This window comes from Cyrtonyx montezumae, unplaced genomic scaffold (assembly GCF_038088225.1).
Source record: "Cyrtonyx montezumae isolate F1298 unplaced genomic scaffold, pur_monq_1.0 scaffold_48, whole genome shotgun sequence".
NCBI lineage: Eukaryota > Metazoa > Chordata > Aves > Galliformes > Odontophoridae > Cyrtonyx > Cyrtonyx montezumae.
The window spans coordinates 1,107,786-1,113,902 of NW_027072054.1; the positions used below are offsets into that span (position 1 = coordinate 1,107,786).

A 6,117-nucleotide genomic window follows, 5' to 3' on the forward strand; every position below is an offset into this window, starting at 1 on the left:
ATGGAAATGGTTAAACAAATTCAACTGGCTCATGTCCATGGGAACTGGTGGCCTGAACATGAGGTAGGTGAGCAATGTCAGTGCAAGGCTACTCTCAACTGCTTTTCAAAGTCATGGAATCCAGGAGACTTATCAGTACTATCCATAGTCCTCTTAGTCTTCAACTACAAGGTCTCATCAGACTCTGTACCCTGTATAACAGTTCAAGAAGGAAATGATCTCCTAGATGTGTGTGGGGAACAGATGAAAGACAGTCAAAGTAATAACCCAGACACATGTATGGGGTAGCATTCAAGAGGGTGGAAGGAGATGCCCTTAGACGTCCTTACAAGGCCTCTCTCTATCTTCTTTACAAGTTTGTGGGAGATAGGTAGTTGTCCCAGCCAACTTCAAAACAGAGATAAAGGACTTCCCAGGTAAGAATAAGCTGTTCAGCAGTACTATCTCCTGCAAAAGTCTCATATCCAACTGTAGACATAATGATGTAAATGGTTGTATTACTGGATGAGTAGAATGACTTGGGGATGGTGGCAGAATCCTCTTCCATCAAATTGGTAGAGGACAGCAACCAGGGACCAGCTGATGTACTCCAGGGCAATGCTGTCAGACAAGGAGACCTTGACAGGACGGAGGAATGTACACACAGAAACTACATGGCGTTCTAGAAGGTTAAATGACCAGTCCTGCAAATAGGAAGGAATAATCTCTTGAAGCAGTACAGACTATGGGCTGAACTACACTACAGTCCTAAAATCACTGGACTTCCTCTGAGAAAGTCTAAACCCAAGGCAGGATCAGATGGATAGAAGTTTATGGATATGCAAGCCACATCTTCCTGGCTGAAGAGACGAGGCTGTGCTTAGAAAGTTTCCTGAATGCTTTGTGGAAGGAAACAAATGTTGAAAACACTTCCCCTCTGCCTGAGACTTTTGTCTGCTTCCAGATGGTAAGTTTTCTCTCAGCATAAGAGTTTCTGCACATATCCCCTTCCATGTTCAAAATCCCTCATTAGCCCAGAGCAAAACCCAACACCATTGGGGAAGCAAGGAAACTCCCCACCAATGAGCAAGGGCTGACAGGACCTCACATTGGCACAGAGCTGGAGATGTTCATGTAGACAATGTGCTCAGGAGGGCCCTTGGCACAAAAACATCTCCCAGAATCCATCAAGGAGGCTTGCTGCATGAACGGAGCACTTCTGTGCTCTGCAGACATGGAAGGAGCTGGGACATGCTCCAAGAGTGCAAGAGAGTATCCTTAAAAGGAGTTTCCTGAAGGTAATCTCTCTACCCACTGGAAGTCACAGTCTAATTTTGGAGTGGTCATGAGCCACCCTTTTGACATTAAGTCATCAAGCCAGAGTTTGTAGTGTCTGCAGGCCTGAGTACCATATAGAGGTGAATCCTCCACCATCCAGGACAACTACATCTCTTCCCAGGGAAAACCAGTATTGAGAATCACGTTGTGCCTTGAGACATGACACCAGAAAGCCCCAATGGCCATTCCCCTCCATCATGACCTTCTTACCAAGACTCTAGCAATTCAGGCAGCTCATATGATGGTCAGCGTGTTTTCCAAAAGTGGTCAGGTCTTTGGGTTTGTTGCTTGTCAATATGTCACTTTTTAACTGTATGGAAGGATTGGACTCCACAGGACTTTATTAGTAATGTCTTTAGAGAAGCCCTGAGGAGAAGGATTTGGGGGTGTCAGTTGATGAAATATTCAACATGAGGCAGCAATGTGTGCTTGCAGACCATGAAGCCAACTGTATTCTGGGCTGCATCAAGAGAAGTATGACCAAAGTCTAGGGAGGTGATTCTACCCCTCTACTCTGCTTCTGTGAGACCTCACCTGCAGCACTGTGTTCAGTTCTAGAGTCCCCAACAGAAGAAGGACATGGATTTGTTGGAGCGGGTCCAGAGAAGGGCCATGAAGACGATCAGAGGGCTGGAGAACCTACTCTAAAAGGACAGGCTGAGTGAGCTGGGGCTCTTAGGCCTGGAGAAGAGAATGTTCTGGGGCTAACATACAGTGACCTTCCAGTATCTGAAGGGGGCCTACAGGAAATCTGTGGAGAGACTTCTTAGGAGGGCATGTAGTGATAGGAAAAGAAGAAATGGTTTTAAACTAGAAAAGAGTAGATTATAGAGTAGATATTAGGAAGTAATTCCTTACTGTGAGGTTAGTGAGACACTGGAACAGGTCTCCCAGAGAGGCTGTGGATGCCCCCACACTAGAGGCGTTCAAGGACAGGTTGTATGGTGCTTTGAGCTACCTGGCCTCCTGGGATGTGTTTCAGCCTATAGCAACTGGTTGGAAGTTGGTAATATTAAAGGTCCCTTCCAACCCAAGCCATTCTATGATTCTATGATTCCGAGATTAATGACTGGATTTGGGATGGCAACATTACCCTTTCAAAAAACAGCTCACAATAGGACTGTCAGATGAACTCAAGCCTGACAAATGAGAGGATGAGTTCAGACAAACAGGTAAATGTCTCCCTAGAAAGAGAAGCCTTGGGTGTACACATATGAACACAACAGTACACCTGCCTATGCAAGTGATGAGCAGTGACCAGTGGAGCAGACTGGAAGGTAGTCAGGGCAAGAGAAAACATCTTGTTCATGAGCACAGGAGGCTTTTGTAGCATATAGATGGGAACTACAACAGCAGAAGGCTATGAACACAATCCTCCAAGGGAAGTCGCAAAGGCAGGGCTCACATTTCACAGATATATAAAAATCCCCTGCAGGGGATTTTTCCAGCACTTTGAATACATGCTCTGCCCATACTGACCTGTTCCTACCCATTTAATTTTTGCACCTCTCATCTTGGAACTTGAAAAGAGCATCTGAGTCTCAATGAGCAAGTCAGAAATAAGGAAATACAGTAGCAGAGATGATCCCAAAGCAGAACACAACCTGTGTCATAATGAAGAATAATTTGCATTTCAGGGAAGTCTTTTGTAAAATCACTGCAATCATAGAATGATTTTGGGCCCAAGACAACATCAGTTGTTTTGTGGATGGAGAATATTGCCTTCCTGAGCTATATTATTATCTAAAAAGCCCCATTTAATATGGTCTCTCTTCTTGATTTGATGGCTGTTTTTGTTTTCTTTAAAGTACCTGGATCCTCCTCATCTCAAGGATGGAATTCCATGCTGAGAGATATGTTCAAGTCTACAGACAGCACACACAACAGGGGAGGCCTTAAAACAAAAAGGTTTCTCGTCGACCATCCAAAATGAGATTGTAAATTGCCATGCACAGGAATAGTCTCTTCAGGAAACTTGCCATGGAATCAAGATATCATTTAGTACTTCTGCACCACAAATCAGCTCCCTCTATGTCAGCAGGGAAGAGAAGTGTTGTATTCAAGCAGAAGGATGCACTGCCCCTTTCTTTGATTCTGGGAGAAATTTGTGAACCTAGAGCCCTCTTGATCACTTCCAAACAACAATCATTTACAGCCACATGACTTCTCTGGGACACCCAGCTCTTGCTCATTTGTGTGGGGCTTGCCTGGCTCTTCGAATGAGCAGATATTTCCCCAGCCAGAGGAGGAATCATCGCTGAGATGACAAGAAACAAGGCACTGTAAAGAAAACCAGCACAGAAATAAACTCAAAAAGGGGACCATATTAAATGGGGTTGTTTAGGTAATAATTGGGTTCAGGAAGGCAATACTCTCCATCCACAAAACAACAGATGGCATGAGATGGAGAATGTCCTTGGAGAATATTACTAGAGTGGACAATGCCAAATATACATGAAAGTGTCTTTCCAGAAAAATAAGCTGTTGGCAAAGACATTTGCAAGCATCACAGCAATGCACCTGGATTTGCTGGGAATGAGCAGAGGCTTGCAGAGTAGACTGAGAAAAAGACGTTGACGGAGAAGGACAGAAGGAGTCCGCTGGCAAGGAAAGTCCAGGATATTCAGGAGTGGAGTCCATTGACAGAAGGATATGCCTGACTTGCTGCTAAGGTGGTTACAAATTAGGTCATGACATTTCTCAGAACACACGTGCACTGCCTGCAGCACAGATTACATCTTCTGCCAATATTTACGTGTTTCTGCAAGGAAACTCCTTGTGCTTTTCATTCTGGAAGTTGAAAGGTGTCTCCATGGACAAATTGGTAAGGTCAGAAACAAGGAAATGAAACAACAGGTTTGACGGAAACCAAAACCTCAACCTGCAAAATTAGAAAGGATAATTTGCATTTGAGGTGAGTCTCTTTGAAAATTACTGCCTGCATAGGGTGACAGTGGCCCTGGGGCAGTGCAGAAGCAGTATAAATGTGGGCCCGTCTCCTCTCTCTCAGTCATCCATTCCTCTTGGCTTCATCCCTCTGGGAACAAGGTGAGTCTCGAGCCTTTTTGTCACCCTCTCCTTCTCTAGGATTTCTGTGCACATATATGTGCCTCACTGCAAGGTTGGATGATGGGGAAGCAGGTATCCCTGAGGGAGGGAAGCATGGCAGCCAGAGTGGCATGATGCTGGACCTTACCTGATGTGTCTCCATAGCTATGGTTTAGGCAAGTACCTAGTTGTGCCATGGTGATCTTGGCAAGAGTATTAGGTTTGAAGGGAGGGAGAAGACCATGGGCATCCTGACACATCCAACATACCCTTTGTCTGCTCTGTGCATTGGGTATCTCATGCTGAGATGGCATTTTGCTTCTCCCTGACTCCTGAGCTTTGCCAGACCCTCTGTCCCAGCAGGTGCCCCTGCAGACACAAGGCATGTCCTGCTACGACCAGTGCCTGCCGCGCCTGCCGTGCCAGCCCTGTGGCCCCACCCCGCTGGCCAACAGCTGCAATGAGCCCTGTGTCAGGCAGTGCCAGGACTCCCACGTCTTCATCCAGCCCTCTCCCGTGGTGGTGACCCTGCCCGGACCCATCCTCAGCTCCTTCCCGCAGAACACCGCCGTGGGATCCTCCACCTCTGCTGCCGTTGGCAGCATCCTCAGCTCTGAGGGTGTGCCCATCAACTCTGGAGGCTTTGGCCTCTCCGGATTCGGCAGCCGCATCTGTGGCAGAAGGTACCTTCCCTGTTAAAGCTGCTGACAGTGTCTCAGGGAAAGACTTCCTGGGACAAAGAAGTTTGCAGTGGACCTGAGATGAAGAACTGGGATCTTGCTTTTGGATGTCCAAGCAATGCCAACGCCTCTCATAAAAAGATGGGGCAAGCACAGATTCTCTGAATGCACTGCCCGTGTCTGCCTGTCCACTATTCAAAATTTGCCTTTTCCCTCTGAATTCTGGCTTGTCACCTTTGCTCCTCTGGTCTGTCAAACCCACACAACCAACAGATGGAGGATATGAGGGCTCTTTTCCCTTGGTCATAAAGGCAAATGGAAAACTGTCCACTGTGGCCATTCAGTGCAACTCTGTCCCTGCTGCTTCCTGCATGATGTCCTCCCCTACGTGAAAATTGCATTCCCTCTTTTGACTCAATAAAATTGTGGTGCATCTCAGTCTGTGTCTCAGAATCATACTTCCCTGCAAATACTCCATGTGCCAGCAGGAAAACTTCAGCACTGTAGAATGCAGCAAGCGTGTGCCACACATGGTGACCCATCATGTTTTCCCAATCAGGCATTGCCTGGAACAGTGTGCTGCTGGCTTTGGCAGCCACCACTGGGACAGGAGGCACTTACCAAGCTAAAGCTGCTGGCAGTGGCCCTGCACAAAAATCTCCAGACTCCATGAAGTTTGTAGGAGACCTGACAAGAGCATGGCCAGCAGCTTGAGGGAACTTACCCTTCCATTTATTCTGCCCTGGTGCTGACACATCTGAAATACTGTGTCCAGTCTGAGGCTTTCCTGTTCAAGATCCTAAGAATTGTTGGGAGAGAAGATAAGGGAGCATCACAGAGAGGTTCGGGAGCATCTCCCCTATGAGGAAATGATGAGAGACGTAGATCTGTTATACCAGGAGGAGGCAGAGAGGAGATCTTATAACTGTTTCTAAATATCTAAAGTCCAGGAGTCTAGTCAGTGGTGCCAGACTCTTTTCAGTGGTGTACAGCAATGGAACAAAGGGCAATGGTCAGAAACCGGAACACAGGAAGTTCAGTGCAAACATGTGAAAGAACAATTTTACTTTGA

The 6,117-nt window shown here is 46.6% G+C and overlaps 1 pseudogene; it reads left to right on the forward strand.

The window, feature by feature from the left end:
- Nucleotides 1-4,129: 4,129 nt before the first annotated feature.
- LOC136055810 (feather keratin 1-like) lies at nt 4,130-5,483 on the forward strand (annotated as a pseudogene).
- The last annotated feature ends 634 nt before the right edge of the window (nt 5,484-6,117 follow it).